At 37.3% G+C, this 27319-nt stretch overlaps 1 protein-coding gene across 2 annotated transcripts in view; it reads right to left on the reverse strand.

The window, feature by feature from the left end:
• Positions 1 to 27319, reverse strand: part of LOC114646412 (inactive N-acetylated-alpha-linked acidic dipeptidase-like protein 2) — a 1943185-nt gene that overhangs the window by 1342819 nt on the left and 573047 nt on the right. For both annotated transcript variants that reach the window (XM_051923949.1, XM_051923950.1), the window contains one exon: positions 5167 to 5228. The gene's annotated coding sequence lies outside the window, so the exon portion shown is untranslated. The remainder of the gene's footprint in view (positions 1 to 5166; positions 5229 to 27319) is intronic.

The raw sequence follows: 27319 nt of genomic DNA on the forward strand, positions 1-27319 counted from the left end.
TTGCATGGAAGAGCACGAGGTACTGCTGAAGAATTAATTTTTTCATTATTTTTTCTCACATATGCCAAGGCCGTTGTCAACCAGGATCCACCAATGAGTTACAGAGAAACAATTATGCCGCAGATATGATTCTACTAACATACCTCTTGTCGTCATCACTTTTTGTATATGGATTTCTGGGCTTTTTCTTATACTTAAAGTCAGTCAGTCATTTTCCAACCCGCTATATCCTAACACAGTGTCACGGGGGTCTGCTGGAGCCAATCCCAGCCAACACAGGGTGCAAGGCAGGAACAAATCCCGGGCAGGGTGCCAGCCCACCGCAGGAAACACACACACACACCCACCCACTAGGGACAATTTAGGATTGCCAATGCACCTAACCTGCATGTCTTTGGACTGTGAGTGGAAACCAGAGCACCCGGAGGAAACCCACACAGACACGGTGAGAACATATCTAATATATAAAGCAGAGTCTATGTAAGTTTGTTTGTCCTCTATACAAATCTGCATCGGATGTCCGATCGCCACCAAACTGGGCATGGGGCTGCTTTGTAACCAGGAGGAGGTCATGGGGTATGTTTGGTTGGGAAAAATGTCCTTGGTCAAGCACACGATGCCTTTTGACCAACACAACTTTCGCAAAAAGTCTCCATACTTATCATCAACAAGATGGCCGCACATTGCAACAGACGTTAACGCCGGTGCCATCTAGCGTCACGTTTGGTCTCTGTGCATCCCTCTTTACCAATGTTTCTTTAAATTGCCAAGACATTGCGGAAGTGTCCAAGTATGCAAAAGCCGACTGCTTTCAACACGTGAAGGGGAACTGCCGTATGGATGTAAATCGTCAATGACCCAGTGCACATGACTGGCTTTGCGTATTTGTGGTGCTATTTGCTCGCTTTCCAACTCACAGTCAGATTTCAGTGCCACCCAAAAAAAGACATGGCATTAGAAAGTCCACTTCCAATATAACAAAAAAGTCTATTTCAAGGCCGTCTCAAACCTTGCGCAAGACGTCAACATGTTTTCATACAAAGAATTCCACTGATTCTGCATGATTTACCCTTTGATTTCAAAAGGCTGGAATTTCCTATTCGTTTGGATTTTGCTATGTAAATTACTAAGGCTGAAGGGCAATCACTCCAAGATTAAAGGCATCAATTTGGAAAATCCATGCTTTTCACACGGACGACTCTACGTAACATATTCTACAGTGGGCAATCCTCACAATTTGTTCACTTTCGGGAACCCCAGGATAACACAAAAAATATACTGTGTCCAAAGCCTCTAAAATGAACACTTATATTACCTATTACAATAAAAGGTCAATCAGAAAAATGTTTGTTCGATTTCTATGTTCTGTTTCTTTCATTTGAGAAATTCACCAGTTATAGATTCCCAGGCAACGCCGGGTACTCCTGCTAGTTATTTATAATAAAGGCATCCAATCTAATGTATCTTAATGACTGCAATTATTTTTAATATGTTTACACAAGGACATACTATTTCCTTGTGTTCTGTCCCAATAAATCGAGAGGAACGTGAATCAACATGTTATTAATGGAGAGAGTGCAAGACATTCATTTCTGGCATGCTGCCGTGAAATAGCACTCAGACGACTAGCTGAGCAAACCAAGGAGAAACCCAAGAGCAAAGCATAGTCTAGTTTCAGATTATTTAAACATAGTACTGATCTTGTTTTGCTGTTCCTTGAGACAGTACTTAGAACTCATTGTTGAGTGCAATTTTCTATTGTGTTTCTTTGACATTAGTTAGACATTAGTTTAGACATTACTGTATGTCATGCATGTGCACATGGGAGACAGCTTACGGGCTCTAGTAAGTGTAATTACCTGTCAAGCCAGGTGTTACCACTGTTGTCTGATCCTTTCTCTCTTTCTTCAGATCGGAAGACTGACGACCCTACCATCACTGATGTCAACTCTGATGTCCGTCATCCTGGACCCGCCACTTCCTACTATTGTCCTTCATAAACCAACAAACCAGTTACCTGCTTCTGTTCTATTTGGACTTGTGTCTGTAAAGACATTACTGCAACTAATTGCAAATTTATTCTTCTCAAACTGTCAATTAATAAGGGGTTCCCAAGGTGGTACCTCAAACCTATCTGTGTTCTTTGTGTCATTTTACATGTTAGCAAGTTAATCAGGCACAGAGCAGCCCTGTTTCATGATTCAAATGAAGTTTTATAAACAAAACCATAAACAAGGGTGTGTCATTGTTTGTAATCTGCACATTTTTTGTAATATCTTTCTTTTGAATTTTTTAATAATTGTATTAACTTATTGTTAATATGTCTTCATACTCTCAGTAGTGGCATATTTGCATGTAACTAAAGAAGTGACACTATAAGAGCAATGGTTAAAATGGTTACAGTACGAAATAGTACTGCTTACATAAATTAACCAAATTCAAGACGTTTTTCAGTATTTTAGTAGAAATGGATCAGCTTTAATGTATTTGAAACAGGAAAAAACACAAACAAAAAATAAATGCTTCCACCTGTAAAGACATCAAAAAAGAGTAGGTACATTGTCTATGAATGAATATAATGATAAAGGAACTCCTATAATTACAAATGTACAATTAAAAAAAGCAAGATTAGAGTACATTTAGCCAACAGTGATCAAGGAAGCCAGTAATTATCTATAGAAACCTTTACTATGTAATTTTCCAGAAATCATTGAACTCAGACTAACGGTTGGAAAGTAACAAATCAATTCACTTGAAATAACCAGTGCCCACTTAGGTTGGTGTGTGCAGAAGGAAAATGAATGGAGTCAATTGTTGAAAATAACAAGCAATGAGCAGCACATATAAAGACTGTTGTATGGTTGGGCTAATACTATTTTTAATTTATGGAACTGCGCCTGATAAAAATGTAACAAATTGCTAAGGTTTGTAGATGATATTAAACTTGCAAAATGGCAGATTCTCAACACTGAGCAAAATGATTACAAATGAACCTGAACAAAATTCAGATTTAGGTTTATATGTAGCAGCAGCAGGTGATGTTAGATGTACATACCTTCACATATACTACACATAAAACCTGTTTAATGCAAATAAATATAACTTTTCAAGAAAGAAGTAAATATATATATATATATATATATATATATATATATATACAGTATATATATATATATATATATATATATATATATATATATATATATATATATAAAATTACCCAATAGCAGGTCTCATACTTGAAAGTTCAAGTTTTGAGAAGGACATTGGAATCATAGTAGACTCATCATTGTTCAACCCCAGCTAGCACAGAAACACAATTGAGAACACTGTAGTAAAACAGATTTTGATCCTAAAAAAAATCAAAATGAAAGCAGGCAGATGCCTTAAAAAACACCTTCTCAGACAAAGCAAATTATTCAACATATGATCTAGAAAACTACAGAAATACAAAGTTTTGTGAGACACTGTATTAGAGTGTTTTGTGTTGAGTAGGAAATGACCAGAAGATGAAGAATTAAAGGAAAAGACACGGCTTGTAATATAGGACAAGCAGGGATTTGTAACCAAAATCAAGACCTTACTGAAAACCACTAACCATTAAAAAAATAACAAGAAACATGCAGTAAGTTTTTTTAGCATTTCTCCAAAAGCTTTGATACTGAGCTATTGGTATCACCATACTTCATAGGGGAATGGACATGACATCATGACAATGCCAGATTTTGTCACACGATCAGCAATGGTCCTGGAAACCTTAAACAAGATGTCAGCACTTATGAAACCAAAAGACAAAATGGTGATGTGAAGATGTCACCATCATAATGATATAATTAGGTAACATATTCTTGTGAGGTAATAAAATAAATAGTAAAATACAAGAAAAATTCAATAATCATGCCAAAATCACAACAGGAACCCTGCATCACTTCATGGATTGTAAAGACTGCCCTGGAAACTGCTGCAAGAAGTACAGTAGGTGCTGTTTGTGGCAGCAGTTTAACACTATTGAACTGAGACTCAGGAAATGGGTTCTGTGCGCATAGGTGCATAAATGAACAAGAGTTAATTCATTTGGCTTTGTGCTTTGAACATAATTTATTTTAGGTTTTGTTTTTGAAAATGTTTTATCATTATCTATTATCATCTGACCATCATTTGGTATGTGCAACTGCTTGATTTCTAGGCATGTATTGTACATATCAAGTGAGCCATGACAGCATGGTAGCTATAATACATAGTATAAAATGGCAGCTCATATTGAATAGTGTCCGCACATTAAAATAAAATTTGTATTTTGAAAGCAGAACTAATTTATGAAATTTAATGGGTTTAGGAGTCCCATATTGATTTTTAACTTTATCTTTTTAGTTAGTTTTTTGGTTTTGATGAACGACTGTTTGCCTAAATGTGTATCTGACCCTAACATGTTTACTGACTATTCTTTCACTTTTACCTCTTGTAGTGTGCGGCTGGGGCCCTTGCTCAGCTGGGATGCTTCCATGCTGGAAGGACCGGGGGATTGAGCGTGGCCAGAGCGTTACTTCTCCCGGGGCGCTAGATGGCAGCCCCCTGGGTTGCAGCAGTACCTCGGACTCCCATAGGACTTCAAGGGAGTTAGAATTTGGTGCAGCCCTGTTGGGATCCGTGGGTGCCGCCTGGGGGTGCTGCAACAGGATCTCCTGAGCCCTTTTGGGCAGTTCTTCCGCCTAGGTCTTCAAGCACCTGGAGCACTTCTGGGTGCAGGACAAAAGGAGCCAGCAGCCACTACTGAAAAGGAGCCAGAGTCGGGAGGAGGAAGATGAAGCTTGACTGGAGGAGTGGAGGAGAAGAGAAAGGAAAGAAGAGAATTGCCTTTTGCTTGTGCTTTGAACTGTGTTGGGCTTGTGGGAAACGGGGAAGGTGTTTCCCACGAGGTAAAAACAAAAATATTAAACATGTGTGCCTTGAACTTGTGTCCCATGCTTGTCTGTTTTGGGTTGAGGTGGTGGTGCCAGCCTGGTGGTCCACACTCTAAAGCAACACCTTCACTTGCTTTTGCCATGATATTAAAAAAAAATGTTTTTCAGGACCACTCCATCAGTCCAGCTTAACCACAATATTGTGCACGTTCAGTATGCACGTTTTATATCAAATTAAAGGTGAAAAAAACAATGTGAAACTTACCAGCAAAGGCTTGTTAGTTACCAAATCCAACAAAGGGGAAATCATTTAACTTGCCATAGTGCCTGTTTAAAAATAAATAAAGATACAAATAAAACCACAGTAAATTGGCATGTTAAGGACAAAAATGACATTCAAGAGAATTGTCGACTGAATAATTTACGCTTCACATTAAAAACACCCTCTGCGTTCTGTTTTAAAACAAATCTGGTACAGTCACACCAAGGCTAAGTGAACATCAATCAGCATACTCGGCTTGTGCACGGCAACAAAATTACTGCTTAGTCAGCATGGAGGCTTGTTGTAGTGTATCTCAGTGACAGTATTCAGTTAATTACACTAGAGATTGATTTACTGTTTAATTAAAATTAATTAAATTGGAGAAACAGGTGTGCCCTGCAGGGTGACACAAGAAATGACGTGCTTAGGAGATTTCCAAAGCGAAGTATTCCAAAGTTGAAGCCTTTTTCTGTATTCGGAGTGTTGTGTTTAAGGAGGATGTAAAGGAGACTACGTTTTAGTATACTTCTGGAATACTACAAAATTTAACAAGATGGCAAGCTCAAACAATTCTAGCCAGAGGCGGCCACTGTAGTTGGCATCCCATACAAGATTACATCTCCTTTGTTACTCCTTTCAGTTTTAGGCAATTAAAAAAAATCTATTCAAACAAGAATTTATAGAAATGTACATATTTCCCACAGCTTAATATAGGTAATGCTGGTCCATTTTTCACTCAAAAACTCCACTATCTATTGCTGTTGCACAATTCTACATAAATAGCTGCTTCTTTAAAACATATTCCACACATAGCACTACACATTTATCTTGCGCACAATGGCTCAACTGCTACAATATCAGCAGTCACAGATTCTCTTGTAAATGAGTACAATTTAGGTTTAGTATACTTTCATGACAAATAAACAATAATAATAATAATTCATTACATGTATATAGCGCTTTTCTCAATAATGTTTTTTTCTTGTGTAGCAAATAAGAATGCTATTTATTACATAACATGTAACACATGCATAACAAATTCTCTTAACAGGTTTTAACATTCTCAATCCCACTGAACCCCATTCATGTTTGTGGCAGTCCTGAGCTTACTGTATCTCAGCAACATTGAGAGCAAGGCAAGGTGATCACTCTCATGCAGAGTCAATTTAGAATCACCAATTAGCCATACTTAGGAGTTGGGAGTAAAACAGGAATACCAGGAGAAAACTCCTGCAGGTATGGGGAGAACATGGAGACTCTACATTGACAGTGACTCTATGCAGGACTAACACTCAGGACAGTGGATCTGTGAAGCAGCAGTGTTAACTGCGGTGTACCCACAGCACAATGTAGCATTTAGAATAAAATTACTTCTTGAATCTCCCAACAAAAAGATGGAAAAGTGTATAAGAAACAAAAAAAAGAAACAAGGGATATTTGCCTTTTGGTGCACTGAACAGAAATGGAAACATAAAGACAAAGACATTTTTTCCATCTGCTTTCTGCTGCTTTATTATAGCACAGTTAAAAGAGAATGTTTAATTTATTCTGCATGATGATAAACATGCCATACGGTAAATGTTATAATGCAAACATCCTCTCATGTAAACATAATAAGTTACATTTTGCATTTGCTTATATTTGCAGCTAGCAGTTTTGCCTTACCATCCTTTATGCATTATACAATAATATATATGTATTTTTATATAATTAAGCTGGCATGTTAAAGTTGATCTATGCCAATTTTCTGCCTCTTAATCTGATGGTTATTGTTCCTCTGGATGATATTCATGCACTGTGTAACAGCACTTCCATGTACAGAATGCGAAATCTGGAAGCTCAGTTACTCCTGAGATCTGGAATCAATAAGTAAAGAGTTAGGAATTCTGCTCCATGTCAGTAAAGCTAGACTTGCCACATCCGTGACACCTCAATTGTTGGTTTTACCTTAAGCCTTCTGTAATCTGTTCTGCCTTGTAAAGTCATGCTAAGCTTCTCTTGGCTGCACTGTTCTGCAAGAATTTCCAGTGAATTATTTTATTCCTCAAACATGAACTGTATTGTTGCTGACTGTCCTATGAAGCTGCAAGAAGAAATATGCAGACTATTTATTACACACTAGAAATATGCAGACTAATTATTGCACACTATCACTGAGAGTCAGTTTTGAAATGTGTGTCCAGTCCAAAGTGTTTTTGCAAACATGAAAATGCTGTGTGGCGAGCAGCTGGGGGTGGTATCCCCACCCTGGGGGCGACCACCCTGGTTGGTATGGGGACCACGGGAACACAGCAGGGAAGCTCAACCCTATAGGGGCCTGTGGTCACCGCCAGGGGCGCCCAGATGCCTGAGAAGCCCTGGACGTCAGCACTTCCGCCACACCTGGAGGTGCTGGGGGAAAGAATACCAGGGAGTGCTTCCGGGTGCTCAGCCGACACCTCCGCCACACCAGGAAGTGCCAGCGGAAGTTCATCGGGAGGCACCTGGAGGACGTCCGGGTGAGCATAAAAGGGGCTGCCTTCCTCCATTTGATAGATGGAGTTGGGTGGAAGAGGACGAAGCCTGGAGGAGAGGAGTGGAGGCGGTGAAGAGAGGCATTGTGAGAAGCCTGGACAAAGGGTGATTGATGCTGTGGCACTGGGTTGTGTGCTGTTGGACATTGTATATAATGAAATGTTTAATAAACACATGTGTGGTGGTAAACCATTAGTGTCTGCCTGTTTGTGTCCGGGCTGTTCCCCACAGCTGTTAAACAATGAAATGCTATATTAAAAATGTTTTCTGTCACATAATATGACTTTTATCTTTAGTTTCATGTTTTATTGTTACTTGAAAAACTCTATTTTCTGCAGTGATTGTAACGATGCTGCTAGGGTTTCTTCCAATTTAAACTTTATTTAACAAAACCCCTTGTTGAAAACTCACTTTGAAGTTTTTTTTTACATTATTATTAGGTTGTACGTAGAAGCAATTTGAACTTGAGTGAGATAGCAATACACCAAAAGTAGATGCCCTTGTTATACCAGTGTTAGAAGACAGGGGTTGCCAGAAGATGATTTGCCTTCCCAGATAAGGACTGTGCCTCATAAGCATTATTTTCCAAGAGCACCAGAGCAAGACAAAGTAAGGGGAACCTTGGGATGAAGTCTGAAATATTTTCTCAAGATTCTTAAGGGTGAAATAAAGTGTCTAAAACATCGAGGAGGGACTACGACTGTGTTGTCCCTCTAAAAAAATGGAAGGCTCTGAGCTGCCTTGGATATTCTTTTAAGACTGAGTTAGGGTCAGAGCTAAAGTTAATAACAAATATTTACTAATTAAAGATAGTTTATTCTATGTTATAATAATAAAAACAACAGTAATAATTATTATTCCATCCATTTTCCAACCTGCTGAATCCGAACACAGGGTCACAGGGGTCTGCTGGAGCCAATCCCAGCCAACACAGGGCACAAGGCAGGAACCAATCCCGGGCAGGGTGCCAACCCACCGCAGGACACACACAAACACACCCACACACCAAGCACACACTAGGGCCAATTTAGAATCACCAATCCACCTAACCTGCATGTCTTTGGACTGTGGGAGGAAACCGGAGCGCCCGGAAGAAACCCACGCTACATGCAAACTCCACACAGGGAGGACCCGGGAAGCGAATCCAGGTCTCCTAACTGCGAGGCAGCAGCGCTACCACTGCTACACCATGCCGCCATAATTATTATTATACATTTTATTATTTAGCACCTTTCCCATGCACAAAGCTCTTTACAGAAGTTGAAACAAAAGACCAAATGAACAACATGGCACATACAACTTTGAATACAAATAATATTCACAAAAAAACACTAAATAAAGGTAAATATGGGAAACATAAAACTTTGAATTAGAATAAGAGACAATACATTAGAATAAAAATCTAAAATACGCTAAATACTACAAGAAAGCCCAAAACAAATAATTGATACAAATGTAAATCACCATAAACATCTGGACAAAGAAAGTACACTGAAAGAAGGGTTACAATGTCAAAAAAAATGAGTTTATATTAAAGTTTTTTTTTTTTTTTTTTTTTTTTTTTTAAGAATAAATTGAGTCAGTTGATCTCATTAAATTTTGTGGTCATTCCAAATTCTGGACACTATAGAGCTGAAGGCCCTGTCACTTATAGAACACAGGTTAGTTTGGAGCCCTAATTGGTGGACCTTAGTGAGCAAATAGGAGCATAGTGTTTGAAGAGATTACTGATGCAAACTGACGGGAGACCAGTGATTTGATTTATGTTGATTAACACATGCAAGTTAGAAATTCACTGTACTTTTACAAGTAAAACCGAGTATGAAGATTTAGGACTAACACTTAACACTTAATTTTAAGCAAGTTTTTCCATCACTTGGGCACAGATGGATTAGAATAATTTTATTGAGAATAGGCCACTTTGCCCACCAAAGTTCGCCAGTCTTATCCACTTAATTCCACCAAAATAACATCAAATCTAGTTTTGAAGGTCCCTAAAGCCCTACTATCCACCACACTACTTGGTAACTTATTCCACATATCTATGGTTCGCTGCGTGAAGAAAAACTTAGAAATGTTTGTGAGAAATTTACCCTTAACAAGTTTCCAACACCTTCCTCTTGTACTTGTTGAACTCATTTTAATACAACAGTCTTGATCCACTGTACTCATTCCCTTCAATCATATCTCCTCTTAATCTTCTTTTCTTAAGTCTTCTTTTTGTTTATCAAATGCTTTCTGACAGTCAAGATAAATAATATATTGTCTACTTTGATCATATGTTTTTGTTGCTTCCTCATAGAATTTCTTCATTTTATGAAAACACCCCCCCCCCCCCCCCAACTAAACCCCTACTGACTGTTCAGTAAAACTCCTGTTCTTGCCATGCATTGCTCAAACCTTTCCTTAATTATTCCTTCCACTAATTTACCTGTGATACAAGTTAAGCTTTCCGGCACAGAAATACTTGGATATGCACAATCACCCTTTTTTACATACTGGAATATTTGCCATTTTCTACCCCTTCAGAACATCCCCAGAGGGCAGTGACTTCCTAAAAATATGTGTCAAGGGATCATATTTACTCATTAACTTTCTTAAGTACACGAGAATACATATTATCTGGTCCTGGTGATTTGTTTGATTTCAGCCTATTTAATCCAATCAGTACTTCTCCCCTCTATAATTTTCAAATGACTTAGTGTCTCCTTAGCAGTTCCTTTTTCAGCTAGAAGGTTATTTGCTTCCTCACATATGAAGACTTCAGAAAAATGCAAGTTTAGAGCATTTGCTGTTTTACAATCTGTATTTTTAATTCCCCTTTAGTATTCCTGATAGACTTCACCTCCTCCTTGACTGTTCTTTTACTATTAAAATAATGAAAGAATCTCTTTGGGTCATCTTTCGCCTTATCTGAGATACCAATTTCAAACCGACTTTCAGCCTTCCTAATGTCCTTCTTAATGGTTGGCCTCATGTTCTCATACACCTTAAGATTCACATTGAAGTTATCAGTCAGCTCTTTTTTTCTTTTACAGCCTCTTTTTTATCTCCTAATCTACTCACTGCAGATTTTATTTAAATTTCCTACTAGTTCCAGATTTTGAGTGTACCTGCATTACATGTAAAACGTTTCTGTTCCTCTGCTCCTCGACTGTTTCTACAATTAAAAACTTACCCAGTTTATCTCTTTCAGACTTTGCTGCATCTGCTCAAAATATGTCTTACTAAAGTTAAACTTAACAGTTTCTGTCTTTGCATCCATGCTCTGCCTAAATACTGACAACTGTAACATATAATGGTCACTTCGCCCAAGTGTTTCAATCACCTCTACACTCTCAATTATATCCTGAATATTACAAAATACTAAATTTAGATAGGCCTCCTACTGTGTTGGTATTTTAACATACTATGTTAAAAAATGGTCATTCATTATGTATAAAACTTCCTGTTCTTATACTTCGCTATTTTCTATATTTAACTAGTTAAAGTCCCCATGACTGTAATATACACCTGTAAACTTGCCTTATTAACATTATTAAAAAGGCACACATTGGAATTACTGTCTGCATTGGGGGTCTACAGCACACTTGTCAAATAAGGCCTTTTTCCCTAATGCTTTCTAGACAAATCCAGACGTCCTCACTAAGGTGTGGCTCATCATCCAACTAAAGAAGGCATGCATTTAAAAGATGTTAGTTAAATGTAAATTTTGCACTCATTTTGGAAGGCATTTATTCACCCAGAGATACACAGATACTGTACATAAAATAAGTTATCCTGCAGTATAGTAAACAGCAGTACTTTTGGGGATTTCATATTTTAACTTGATTATATTTTTAAGTGAGATGGGATTACTGAGCTGTTCTGGCCTGAAAGACCGAATTCTTATTAAAACATTTCTTATGTTATTCATAATTGTAGGAAAGGAAAAGCTGGGAGGAAACCAGAGGCATTTGAACTGTAATGGGAAATTAATGTTACTACAGTAATTTGAGAGATGAACACTGATCCTCACATCATTCTTGTCACTGAAATCACATTTTGTGCAGGAAATTAAGTTTAATGATGTAATTCTAAAGGTTCCTAGTTCTGCCTACTATGACATGGACTGGTCTTTAATGTGTATGAAACTGGCTTAGAAAGATATCTTTAATTCCTACTGCCTTTCTTTTTCATGCCTGTTTCTTAGCATTTACAAAGCCAGTAACTAGGTTTTATTGAAGTATTGCCAAAAATGAGGTACACATTCAAAATGTTTGCTTCTGCTGTACCAACAATATTGTGAATTTCAGTGGCATGTTCCATTTTGCCTTCTGTCACTAAGGTTCAGTCTACTACTTTTATAACAGGCCAGAATACCTCTGGCTATACACAAAATTATATTAACCAATGCTTTAATGTAGGATATCGTACAGGTGTCAGTTTTGATGTTATGTGGGAACAGACTTACAAAATCTTAATTTTATTAAACTCCACATACAGTAGACACATAAATGACTTTTTCAATAGCATGATGTCACAGCAATAAGTATTGTTGCCTCATACCTCTAGAAATCTGGGTTTAATTTATACTACACTCTAAAATAAAGGTGTCAGAGTGGTTCTTCAGAGCAATGCTATAGAGAAACCATTTTGGTTCTCAACAGACCCATCTTCATGAAGGTTCCAGAAAGAACCTTTATTTAGTTATATCTGTAACAGGCTCCTTATAATGAATAAATACAAATAGATGGTAATTGATCTGTTAAATACCAAAGGGTGTTACTGCATCTGTCCAGCAACATTCGCTAATGCCCTGCAGCCCACCATACATTACAGATTTTTTTTTCTTCATATCAGAAAGTTTTTCAAAGCACAAAGAACTAACCTCATATGCAAAGTACCTGTCCCAGAATTAAATGGTGCTAGGTGATGTAATGTAGCTACTAGGGACCACAGAATATTGTAAAGAACCACATACTGCCATTAAAGAACCATTATTTTTCAGGAGTGTAGTTATTTATTTAACCTGATGGATCTTTGCATGTCTACATAGGTGTGCTCCTGGGGCTATGATTTCTTAATACAGTCCATAGAAATGGAATGGATTAACAGCTGACTCAAAATTTAGCTATCATAAGTGAGTGTTTGTGTATCCATGAGTGTGCCATGTGACAAGCTAATGTCCAATCCAGGCTTGTTTCCTGTACTGTACTCATTGATGGTGGAGCAGGATTAAATTCCCCAACACCTTATAATGGAGCCTCATTCATGAAAGTGAATGTGGTTACGAATGTAAATCAAATTGTTTACAAAGGCAAAACACAATTTCTAAATCATAGTCATAAAAGGAATTTAAGTTACATATGCATGCAGGTTTTAGGTGTCTTTCAGTTCCCAGAATGAGAATTCATCCTACTTTTTTGAAAAAACAAAAAGCACTTTGAGAAAAAAGGAATTGGAAAGTCTAAAGCAAGAAGCATAGGAGAACAAGTGGCAGAAGATTGGGAGTTTCCTTTTTTGGTAAACCTCACAGCAATAAAATTACACTCTTTTAAAAGGTCAATTCTGGATCAGGTCTGAAAAGCAAAACATTTCAAGATGAAGCTGTTGAGAAATGTGTGCCACTGCTGTCAGTTCAAATTAGTTCTCCCAAAAGTAATAATAATAACAAAAAGTAAAACAAAATTCAAAAACATATGGGATACGATATCAGCAGCAGCAGACCTGATAAGCAACAAAGTACTGCTACTTTTTATTTGTGCTTTTCAAAATTTTCTTAACTATCTATCCACCCACCCAACGATGCAATATGCTCAATTCATTTCAAGTTAACCTAAAATGCGTGGCTTTGTGCTGCGGCAGAGAACTGCACTGTTAAGGGTGTTGGTGGAAGAATTATATGATGAAGTTGCCTCTTGTCAGTGGGAACTTTGACACCACATAGATTTGAAAGAAAACTGACAGTGAAAAGTTTAGGCAAATCTACTTTCTATATATAAAGTCCTAACCCTAAAAGTGCAACGATTTTGTACAATGATTTTATGTGACTTTTTATGTCACGTTTTTTGTCACACTTTTAATTGGGCATATTTTAAAACCTACATATATATGTTTGGTATAATTCTTTTCAGAATTCATCAAAATGTAATGTTATGTTGTTAGATTTTCAGATTCTTATTCCATTTTTAAATTATAAATTAAAAAATATCAAGAACTCACGTCACGCGAGATGAGACTTTGTGCCAAGAGATTTAACCACACCCCGAGCCAGAAAAAAAAGACAAAAAGTAGGACAGCTGCTGTACAGGCTTTTAAATGTTTGAAGCACCGTGCGAGATGCAGATCACACTGCTTGGCAGGAGCAGCAGCTAATCAAGCAAAGGGGAGGTAAAAAAAACAAAACTATTCGTTTCCCTTTATATCACCGTTTAAGAGGGGGTTTCGGAGGAGTGACCATGTCTCCTTGCGGTGTGTTCAGCCCCCCTCTTCACAACACGAACAGCAGAGATGTGAAGTGGCTGGCGCATAGCACGGTCTGGGGGATTGGTAAGCAAACCAAGCAGGGGGCAAACCCCCTAGTACTATATAACAGCACAGGATCAAAACATCAGATAGAACTTAATTTGTCTCCAGAGGGACAGAAGCTCTCTAAATAGATAGTTTAATAAAATATATATACACTAACATGCTATAGACTGAAAACACACCAGAATGACTAACAATGAAGAAAACCCAAAGGTCCAAAAAGGCTGGAGATGTTGCCTAGACACAATAATATCATGATATAATATAATGTTCTCATCTGCTTAATCCAAGTCAGCACTGTAAGGAACTGGGGTCTCCCCTGCCTGCACTAAGCATAAAGCAGAATTCAACAATAGTTTCCACTACATGGTCCACTCAGACATACACACACACACACACTAAACTTGGCACCTCTGTTGACATATTATGGATGTCTTTGAGGAGGCAAAAGTCGAGTACCAGAACAAAAAAACATATATCACGAGGGGAACAGATGCAGTTCTTACAGCAATTGTGTGCTGCATTTAAAGACAGAATGCTGGATAAATATGATCAAGTGTAGTATTGTTTCAAGCAAAATTGTTGACAATATGAAAATTTTGCTATTTACTTCAGATTTTCCTTTTTAGGAAAATGTAATGTACAGTAACTCACCTAAACTCTGACTAGGAGCATCTAGGCCCCAGGATAAAATATTACATGTAAAATATGCATCAAGAGGGAGCATTATGAAAAGAGTCAAAATAGTTTCATAAGATGCTGCATGTGTGATGACTGTTTGATTGGGGACAGTCTGCTAGATTATTGCTACAGGTTGTGCTTTAGAACTGCTGCCTGAATTGCAATTTCAAACTACAGCCTAATATGCCAAATTTCCATTATACCAGTGAGTCACAAGGGGCACTTCTCATTTGTGACAAGAAAATTGGCATCCCACTGGGAAAGAGAAAAGGCGACAAAAAGAGAGAGGGAGAGAAAAGGGGGGAGAGAGAGAGAGACAGACAGACAGACAGACAGAGAAAGAGAGCACTCTAAACTAATTTCTTTTGCTAGCCTTACTGTTTTCTGCGGGACCAAAAGTGGAATTGACAGATGCCATCTGCACAAAAGCCTACAGATGACAAACCAAGAACAAAATATTAAGTTCATAGAAAAAAGTCTTAAACACCTCAGCTTATTCTTGTGTTGTATAACAGCATTTGCTAACTTTTTAAGTGGAAAACACCTTTCTAAATACAACTCAAATGGAAGAATCAAAAAAGAAAAAGGCTTAGTAATGCTTTGCTTAAAATCAGCAGTAAGTTTTAAACATGCTTCTGTCAGATGTGAGTGCTTAACACTTAACAATTTCAATACAGCCAGGTGGAAACTCTTAAGCCATAAAAAATAGCTCCATAAAAACATGAAAGGAGTAACTCCATGCAACAGTATTCAGCCACATCAGAATCACTTTTTGCTATCACGCATAGATAAATGCAATTTTGCTGTTTGTTAAATGATAAAATGGGGTTTTACGGAGTTCTTTTTTCTTTTGTAGGGGAGAATGGGGACCCAATACAATAGCTTCTGATCTGATGCTATATTATTACTTTCCTGGTTGTAGATACTACCCAAACATTGATAAGCTTGATTTAAATGAACAGGGACATTAGAAGACGTTTGGAGATAAACCTACATATCATTAGCCTAGCAACAAAAAGGCAACTTTTACTGATCAAATATCGATCCCAGTAAACTCCAGAAAACAAGGCGGGACTTAGATTTGTGTTTCTTAATTATATTCTTTCTGTCCAGTAAGGTAAGAACTAAACCACTCCAGTGTAGTACAAGCGACTCAAGAACAAGAATGCCATGAGCAGCAGTACCAAATGTAGCAGTCAGTTAAAGCAAAATAATGATAGTACAGGACCTTGAATTTCAACCATGCTTATACACTTGTTGCTTTTTAGTAGTTGTAAATCTGTGTAAGCACTCTCAGCTTGTCATCAGTGAATAGCACAACAGAAATGTCCTATCATCCTGTCTAATGATTTCTCTTATCAATACTTTTACAATTATATGCAGCTCGAACTGTCAGATACAATCTCAGCATGTTTCCGTAATATTGCAACTGATAAGAAGGAACACAATCTCAAATTGGACATTCTTGTTATTCCAGCTCATTCATCTATTCAGCACCCAATCTCTGTTCAGTTTGGCTCATTATCATTAATATCCACCAAGTCCATTTGCAACCTTGGGGTGGTGATAACCAACTGTCCTTCAAGGACCATGTTGCTGCAGTCTCTCTGTCTTGCAGATTCACACTATACGGCATCTGCAAGACGAGACCGCATCTGGCAGAGTATGCAGCACAAGTCCTGAATCAGGCTTTGGTCTTGTCACTTCTGGACTATTGCAGGCCTCTGCTAGAATGAGTACTAGCATATGTCTCAAAGCATTGCAGATGTTTCAAAAGGCAAGCAGCATGGCTGGTCAACTAGCTTAGGCACGCACATGTCACTCCTCTTCTCAAATCACTACATTTGCTTCCTGTAGCACGTATTAAATTCAAATCCTTGATGCTTGCTTACAGAGTAGCCAACAGGCCAGCAGCTATACAAATGGAGACACTTGTGAGGTCCTATACTACTTCTTGACCACTCAGGTCTGTTGATGGGAGGCGCCTGGTGATGCCACCTCTGCGTGGCATCAAATCTCAGTCCAGACTCTTTCATTGTCTAGTTCCTAGTGGGCAGAACGAGCTGAACATTTCTATTTGAATTTTTCACTCCCTCGACATAATTAAGAAGCTTTTGAAGATTCTTTTGTTTGGTAAATTTCTTTCTGATATTAGCTGTTAGGTTTTGCAAGCAAGGAAGTGTAACTATCTTGTTGTAAACTGTTCATTTGTAATGATCAAGTCTGCCCCCTTGCCCGGTAACACTTGTTCCCAAACAATCCCCCATATTAATGTTTACTCAATCATGTTGACCTCTTTTGTAAGTCACTTTGAATAAAAGCATCTGTCAAGCAAACATATGTAAAATGTGTATTCATTTTTCATTGACATTAACAAGAACAACTCATTCCAAGCATTTCCATCAAATAGACTGCAATTTCTAGAAAATGAAATTAAAATTAAAGTGACTAGGGAATGCTATAAGCAAAAACAGCACTGCATGATAATACGTTGACCACTTAAAACTAAGAACTAAAAAAATATCTCACTATTAAAATACAATTGCTGGGAAAAAGTTCAAGGCTCAAATGCAAAGAACAAGCCATATCCGAAGCATGATAAAAACATGGAAACATTCTCTAGAATTTCTAAACTTGACCAAACTAGAAAGGCAGATCAAAGTGACTTCACAATGGCACAAAGGCATAAATGGTTTGATGGGTGCATGCCTCTTTTATTACTTCACTTCTTTAGCACATCCTGCATTTGCAGTCTGAGTGTACAGATGAAATAATTTGCCTTTGCAGATGAGGCATTCTATTAAATGCATTTATAAATGTATTTATAAAATCTAAATTTATTTGTAATAGTTTTTCTGTAGAGACAGGAAACTAACAACAAGCTCTCTCTGCTACATGCCCCCAGGTCCTAACATTTACTGTACCTTTTCTGCAAAGCATAAAATAAATCTTCAGAGCTATTCATACACCTCTGCGATGGATTAACACCTTGTCAAGTGCTAGTAACTGGTTTGTGCTCTGTTTTCCTAGGATAGACTCTGGCTTCCTGCAAACTTGAATTGGATTAAACAGGTTGGAGAATGTTATTTTTCTCATACGCTATGTAAGAAGAGTAGCAATCACCACCCTAAGCACCACTTAATCCAGTGAGACCCAGCTTTCCAACAAGTATGGCTTCAGTGAACACAGACTTGCAGCCCCCATCCTTACATGACAGCTAAAAATTTAAAGACACAACAGATCTCCATTCACATAGTAGTTTGCTCAAGAGGAGTACTTTAGTCTGCTGAATCTTCTTTCTCTTCTTGACTTTGGTTAAACGTCCTTCCCTAGGATGGCTGAATTTCACTGAGTAATGTCCTAATCTGTGGGAACATTGCTAAAAAGTGAACTTACTATTCTGACATTTTTCTTCTTGCTACATTAGATATTAAATGGAAACCACTATTGAAAATTGTACTTTCTTGATATTTCCATATTCAGCTTGAAGTTGAAATAAACTTCAGCCTGAAGTGTTATAAGCACCATTGATTTCAATACCTTTTATACATTTCTTCTCATCTTCAAAAATGCCAAGTTGTAACCCTTGTGATTAAACTTCATAAACAAATTTCATTGTTCGGAAAAAGGCTTTTCCTCTACAATTGCCATCTTAAACAAAGACAGGCATCTGTCTACCTTAGAAACATTAAAATTAAACCTTCTTGCAAGAAAGGCTTTTAAGATCTGCCGTGTGCAAGAAATCAATTTTTTATTGCTCTTTTTAAAGTTATGATTTCTATCAGCCTTTCTAATACTCCTGCAAGCGACAAGGCAGAAAATGAATCAGCACATGTTCTTGTGCTCTGTCAAATTCAATATACTCATCAGCAACAGAATGCCAACTATAAACTATACATATTTTATGAAGTATGGTTTCTGGCTGGATCATATATGAAAAGTTTATAGAGTGATGTTAGGAACAACAGGATGAATGACCTATAGCTTTATCAATTTAGCATTAAGTAAAAGAAACACCCTTAAATTCTTCATATCATGAAAAAGACTGCTGCATTTACTGTAGCCATGGCCTGTATCACAAGTAATTTAGCTTAGGAGGACCCTGAAGTGCTCACCCAACTCGAATGAAGCAATTCCACATTGAATTTTAATTTGCAGTGTAAAAATGAATTGAAATATTCAGCAAAAGGATGGATCAAGGATTTCAGTTGCAAAGTAACCGTAAAGCATTTTAAGCTCCAATGTTTACAAATGAAGAACCTATGTATTTATAGATTAGAGTTACGAATTTTATTACAGAAAACCATAAAAACTGATGATGCTGTTTCCATTCTAGTGATCTCTGAGAAAAGCTATTAAAGTTGAGCTGCTCAGCAATGAATTTGATCTAAGACATCTGTTTCCATAAGCTGCATGTTGAATTAATAAACACTCTATACAACCAACGTATTGAACAACAGTTTTTGGGTTCCCAGGACTGAAGTGAACTTTGTTTGGAAATTGTTTGGAAATGTCTGGATACAGATAACCAAAGCATCAGGCCGCATAACTGGCAATGTGATACAAAGGAATTTGGACATAAGCACAGATACACACATGGGCACTTTACTTTTTTTGTTTTTTTTTCACCCTCAAACAGCCCTTAACTGCCTCATACCCGACCACCATTCACACAATCCAGGTCTTTGGAATGCCACGAAAACAATCAGTGCGTTTACATGCACACACATAACTAAGATAAGTGAGTGACCTTGATAAGGCAGCAACCTGGTTTCTTAAAAATTCATGTTTACATGCGCAATTAATCTTATGGAAATCTCTTTTGTCAGAATGCTTTGACTTCATTACAGCACACAAAAATTACAACGTCACCATTGGCCACCATGAATCCAAAAGCAAGAATGAAGTCTGCGATCATTTTCTTAGGTTTTTAAATAAATTTAGTTCTTCATGTGTTGTGTATTAAACATGAACATTGGCTGCTGTGTCACCCAATTGCACTCTTTCAACATATTTATAGTAAATAGCTGGATGAAATTTAAACTGACACTTCTTACCTTACACCCAGTGTTTCTGCTATAATTACAACGTGGGTATTTTTACTTAAATAAAATAAGCATTGCATTAGGTTACTCGTTAATTTAAAAAGTAATTAAACTATGTTACCTTTAAAGTGTTACTGCTCCTTAGATTGTTCTGCTGAACTTAGCACTGTACGTTTAACTCCTCAACATAAATTTAGTGAATTGTGAAATACAGAGACAGATTATTTCAGTCAGGATAAAGAATAATGTGATCGCATGGGCATTTGCCTCAGGAAACTGATCTTTGAGGATGTCTCTACCTAATGCTGTTAAAAGCGTGTGCAAAGTTAAAGGAAGACAGTGCAACAGACATGCACAGTATACAAAATTGTGAACCGGTTAAGGGTTTACATGGCAACACAACTGGGCTATTCACTGAGAAATCTATCTCTGTTACCCACGTTTCTTAAAGACCAACAGCCTGGTTTCTCTAACCATTATAAGGGTTTACAGAGCATTTTAGAAACAAGGTTTCTGTTAGCCAGGTTATTAATGCACATGTAAACACACTGAATGTAACGGTGGTATCCCGACTTATTGTTCCGTACTCCCCTCTCTCCCCTTCATCCTTCTATATCACTGCTGTCTTCCTTACCGTTAGCTCTTGTCACCTGCCATTTTCCTTTACTGTACTCTCCAAGTCTCCTGGTACTTTTCTGGTCTCCTGATACTTCTCTGCAATGATTGGTCCAAACCCAAGGATGTGTGCTAAAAGACACCATTCATTTGTTCAGCTATAAATTGTGCCTGGTTACATGTATGTTACTAACACGGTATTCAAGCTGCATCAATAGAAAAATTGAATTCAATTTTAATTTTTTATGTTTTTTTTGGTTCAGCACTCTTCACTGAAGACAAGCTCAGAGTGCCGTAGGAAGTTTACAGCTAACATAAAAATTATAAATATATCAAATTATTGAATATGGACACATAAAAGTGCAAACATCAAATAGCTTTTAAAATTAATTAACATAAACAGGTCGTGACTAATGATGAGCAAATCTTGAGGAGTTCACTTCACCTTGAGTTTGGTGAATTTGCAGAAATGTTTGGGAACTTCAATGAATATGGAGAAATGCTTTGACGTCAATGGAGATTGTGAACTGAACTAGTATCGAGTGGATTATAATGGGGCTATGGTCTTTTAAGTGACCTGGTGAACTAGGGTAGCATTATTGTGGCCAACTATGTGACTGGAGCTGTGAGGCTGAAGTGCTAACCACTGCACTACTGTCCCTTCAAACACTTAGGGAACAATACAAAACACACAAATTGTCAAATACTAGAAATAAATTATATATATATATATATATATATATATATATATATATATATATATATATATATATATATATATATATATACACATGTATACAGTTTATACATATATATCTCATTGCACTCCAGTGTACAGGGCACTGATAGCCCATATCACAGAAAATGTTTTTGAAGTTGCACTTCTGCTTCCATGTAGCTGGCATGTCTTTTCTGTTCCCAATCTATCTGTGCAGATGCTTCACACTTTTTTCTTCCATCAAGCAGATAGAAACACCTTGTAAATAGTAATAAATCTTGTATTATGATTATTATGTCACAGTATCTTATGTGTTTTCTGGCTCAGAAGCGGGGACATGAGAGGAGGGTTCCATTAAGGCTTGTTTTGTTTCAGCTGACATACGAATTTAGACACACACCACAGACAGATCACTATTATATATTTGGCGGCAGTACTCATATTATTCTTACTATGGTACACTAATATATCCCTCGAATGAAAATACTGCATTTTTTTTTAAATGCATACAGGATGCAAGTCCAGCTGGAGTAGTGTGTGGGTAGTGACACCACATATACATGACTCAGATTGGGCAGCGATGTAAATGTGCAGAGGTGGAGTACTCTTACAGTACACATGTGTGAATTTCAAGAAAATATTTGTCAAATCAAGTCACTGGTGAACATAGCATATTAGCTGCAAAAAACACTTTGGTGAATTTTGCCAATCATCACTAGTTCTGGCAATATAAGTCCATTACTATTATCACTGAGATATGGCCAGCTGGCAGTGGATGAGTGGAAAACAAAATCTCCTGTCAGCAGCATTTCTGGTTAAAATAAACTATGAGGGTTGAAGGTTGATTGTAATAGAAAGTCACAGACAAAACACATAAACCATCCATCCATTTTCTAAGCCCATTTTGTTTTCTCCTTACAGTATTGGGAGGAACCAAACACTGTGCTAGCACCATGACAGCAACCCAGGGCCAAGTTCAGAACAGGACATCTGCTTAACACAAGATATACTCACACAGAATTACCTAGGATGCACTGCTCTAGGGTGTAAAAGAAAACTGGGTTATCCGGAAAATTATTCAAGTAACCAAAGACAAAAAATAAATGCAGAATTCATAAATCATAATTGCCTAAACAACTGTGGTTAAACTTTATTTTTTTAAACATAGCATTGGCTCAAAATAACAACTAAATGGGAAACAACATACTGAAATATTTATTTTATACTAATGTTTCACACAAATAATCACCCAAAAGTCTTTTGCATGTACAGTAAAGTATAATTTACTGTTTATATAAAAAAGGGAAATTCTCAAAATGACAGATGACCTTTCAGCCATTCTTTACAAGCATGGTCTGACTGCATGTTCTGTGCTCTCGCAACCCTCTGCATCAGCGTTTATGAAGAAAAATAGTAAGAAATAACAATAAGAAAGCATTTGAGCCTACTATCTTAAAGTCTTACCCATCACATCCTACCTATTCTAATATGAAATTGTAATATTCTGGTCAGTTTTTTTGTTTGTTTTTAGTAAATATTCAAAATAACATTGCACAACTGTCTAATTTGCATTTTTTTCCAAACAGAAAATCTGCTACATTATTAGCATTGCAAATTTTTTTTTACATTATGAGACCTTGCCTTTAAACACCCACTTCATGGTTAGCGCAAAAAAAAAAAAAACTGGGTTGTAACCAAAGAAAGGCAAAAGTTTAAATGAACAAATATGACTTTGAATGCCTTAAGACATAAAATACCTCAGTATTTCCATATGTCAGCACAAAATGCTGCACCTTCTCGAATATACATACCAAAGAATGCTTGCCAACTGGAAGAAATGTGCTTCTAACTAACAAATGTCAAGCTGGGTAGTGGATTTATATCTTTTTTTTCCTGATGTAAAACAAGTGGATCAGTAAAAACAATATTTTCTTCATACATTTCAGATCTCAATTCCAACCATTTTTTATATAAAAGAGGAGGATCGGCATCAATAAAGTGCATTAAACAACTGCTCCACTTATCAACATATTAGAAAGTGAATTATACATTCTGTACTTGGAAAAACAGTTACATAACCATTAACCTTAGACTATCATTCACAATGAAAACTACCATAAAATATGCATTCAAAAATAAGGAGGAACTCTAAAACAAGTGATGTTATTATGTGTAAAGTATTCTTCAAACATTAAGAGTCAGCCAAGAAAAGACAGAGTATAACGAAGTTCTCTATGCCAAATTGTTAAGACATCCTGTTTTTTTTCATCCAGTCAACTCATTTTTTGAACTAATAGCCTTAACTGACAATAAATTATCCAATTGTTTTTACCATATTTTAAAAAAAATGTATTGAAGAACAAGGGCGGCACGGTGGCGCAGTGGGTAGCGCTACTGCCTTGCAGTAAGGAGACCTGGGTTCACTTCCCGAGTCCTCCCTGCGTGGAGTTTGTATGTTCTCCCCGTGTCTGCGTGGGTTTCCTCCGGGTGCTCAGGTTTCTTCCCACAGTCCAAAGACATGCAGGTTAGGTGCATTGGTGATCCCAAATTGTCCTTAGTGTGTGCTTTGCGCTCTGCCCGGGGGTTCGTTCCTGCCTTGTGCCCTGTGTTGGCTGGGATTGGCTCCAGCAGACCCCCGTGACCCTGTGTTAGGATATAGCAGGTTGGACAATGACTGACTGATGACTGACTGTATTAAAGAACTCAGAAAGGCAGGATGGTGTTGTGGATAGCATTACTGGCTCGCAGGACCAGGGGCCTCATGTATAAACGGTGCGTACACACAGAAATGTTGCGTACGAACGTTTCCACGCTCAAATTGCGATGTATAAAACCTAAACTTGGCGTAAAGCCACACACATTTCCACGGTACCTCATACCCTGGAGTACGCAATTTCTCCGCTCGGTTTTGCAGACTGTTCCTGTGTAGTCACCCTTTCTTTCTTAGACCCACATTCCTGATGCGGCTTTATAAATACACTGAAATTAACTGCATATTGTTTATTAGTGTAATGCATCTGATTGTAATTAACTTGTAGCAATATAATGGTCCAGGGAATAGCCATAGTATTCCAAGTACCATAACTGCTTTAGCGTTGTTACGCTTACTGCATCTTCTTCTTCTTTTAGCTGCTCCCATTAAGGGTTGCCACAGCAGATCATCTTTTTCCATATTACTCTCACTGCACCACTCGGAGTATTTATATCACTGTATCTGAGTGGGGAATCACAGCAGCAGCTGATCGGAAACAGAATTATCGGTATACAGTTTCAAGCACACACTACCTCAGCCACAACGCTTCAAAGCCTTTCCTCTACGTACCTCGTGTTTAAGAAACAGTTTCATCCCAAGAACTATAAATGCACTCAATCAGTCCATCAAGTGCTCCTTGTAGAACTGTTTGTACTTATAAGTACAATTACCCCACTGTAATATTGCACAACCTGCGCCACTTTATAAAGCGCGTATGATGACGATACCATTTTTAAGATGAAATGCAGCAAAATATGTTTCTTATAGTATACAGATAAAACTTTCACTTCATTTAAATAATCTGTATTGTTAATAATTAAACATGTGAGGACACGGTGCCGCAGCGCTAGCTAGTTCACGGATAGCTCCTGCCTTGCGCTGTATTATTGCTGGTGCTGATGCAACACTGGAAGGATAGACGGATAGAATAATTAAACATGTACTACGAAGATATTTCAATGTTCCTTAAAAGTTTTGAAGAATCGGCGTTCTAAGCTTACAGATGGCTTAACGTCTATTACAGAGCTGAATGTGTGGCGATTGGGTATTTGGAGAAAGAAAAGTAAGGACAGGAATTGGAGGTTAGTACGTTTGAAAGAGACAGTACTTCTGTAATAAATTATTTCATCGAAGGTCGCACATGGCGCAGCAAGCCTCTTGCGTGAGATATGAACAATAACTGCGCCACCGTGTTCCCATGTTTAATAACATGCTTTCATTCCTGTCATCATGAAAAAGATATCACGTATACATCTCAGCATTTTAATTATTCAGAGAGCTGTAATATCACGAATGTAATGGATTCTGTGTCCTGTCAGAGAAAGAGAAAGAACGGAAGCACGTAGTGATTCACACACATAGAGCACATAGAAGATCAAACACAGAACAAAGCATTTAACGTGCTACTTGAGAAACTAGTAAAATAAACGATTTTAAGATGAAGTTTATTATGTTCTACTTTAATGACAAAATAAACTACGTGATTAAAGTGGAAATTTCGAGATAAAAGTTGACATTTCGTGTTTTTTTCCCACTGTGTGCCTAGTTTTTTTTTGTCTGTACCCTAATAAGCTTTCATATGACACTCAGACAGTCTGCTGCGAGTCGCCTTTTCACGCCAAATTTGATATGTGACAACTTCTTTTTTATTTCGGGCACTGTGTGACTTTGTGAACTTGAGCTTTCGAGTTTCTCCTATACTATGTCACTCGATCAACTTTCTTTTGTTGATTATACCACTATTTAAACCAACAAATAGTTTTTCCTTTGCCTCCACTTGGTATTCTCTGAAATTCTTATATTTTCCCCCCGTGCTTTTCCCATTGTCTTTTCACAGAAGGCTATTTATTTCGATTTGCATATTCAAAGAGGCATAATTCTGGGAGGGGTTGGGGCGGGACAGAAGGCGCGTGCATGTGCGTTACTTTTCACGCTGATCGGGATTTATGTAGTGGAAGAACGTGAAAGTTTGCGTACACACAGATTCCTGCATCTGGATTCCCGCTTTTGTGCTTATGCCATGTTATAGTGTAGATAGAGTGTAATAGAGTTCTACGCACAGCGTTATACATGAGGCCCCAGGAGTCTGGGATTGATTAACACTTCTGCAACTTTCGAACATTTGGATTCTCTTTATGTAGGATTTTTTTTTTTAGAGATACGCTGTTTTCTCTAATGCTCTTAGAAATGGATAAGATAAGAATAAATTCTAAATATGAAGCAAGCCAGCCACATAACTAAATTACACACTTATGTTTTTGTAATGAAAAGAAAGCACGGTATCTGTCTGTTTGCCTAAAAAGTGAATTTTAAAAAAATCGCCGGTTGACATCTTAAATGTAGACAACAGCAGAATCTCTCCTCTGCATGAATGTGAGCATCTTACAGCAATGTTGCCTGAATTCAGCTGGTAACTAAATTTCAACAAACCTGGCTGTACTATATCTGGATTTCATTTTGTGTGATATTTTAACTTGCATATGAAAACATGCTCCGAAATTTAATTTAGATCTCATCCAAATGTCGCACTGAATTTCCAGTGCTTGTTTCAAAGTTAACAGTTATATGACTATAACTAGAAACTGGCAAAGCAAATTCTTAAAGATGCATTTATGTAATCCAGATATTGATATGAGTAAAATCAATCTTGCATCAGCTGGCTGGAAAATGAGTATTTTATGTTTTTTCTTTGGATTTTATTACATTTTTTACTTATAGAATTATAAGTACTGTATATGCCTGTCAAAGTGAAGGTAAAGGGGGGTATGCTATTAAGTCACAAGTAGTGCAAGTAGAATTAAAACTTATTATGCAAGGATCACTGAGTCTCTGAGACTGAGCCACTCTCGTAAACGCAGGCTCCTCTGTGTATACAAGTATTTTGGCTGTTTATTCTGAGCATTTCTCACCAGTCTTAGTGACAGTGCCCTGGCTGTCTGTGTCCCTTAAGATTGTTTTTTGGAAGAACTTTTAATTGTATATAAGGCTTTAAAAAATCTAGTATCTTCTTATGTTTTGGAGTGCATGCCCCCCAATATTTAAAATTGTGCTCTTATATCCTTTAGCAGTAGCCTGCTCAGTACTACAAGAGTGAGGCATGTAAGTTACATATAAGTCATGGTGCAGTGAGTCTCTTTGCCTTTCACAAATGGAGTTACAGAATGTATGAGTACTATAATAATTTTTAAGTATTCACTCCTCATATTTTTCATTTGGCAAACACATTAACAGTAATTTTAAAATTCAAAAAGTTTAAACTCAAAAAGCAACCCAGAACAACATCCACCCATTACAATGATTTTCAGTAAGCTTTATTAAGGC

This window comes from Erpetoichthys calabaricus, chromosome 2 (assembly GCF_900747795.2).
Source record: "Erpetoichthys calabaricus chromosome 2, fErpCal1.3, whole genome shotgun sequence".
NCBI lineage: Eukaryota > Metazoa > Chordata > Cladistia > Polypteriformes > Polypteridae > Erpetoichthys > Erpetoichthys calabaricus.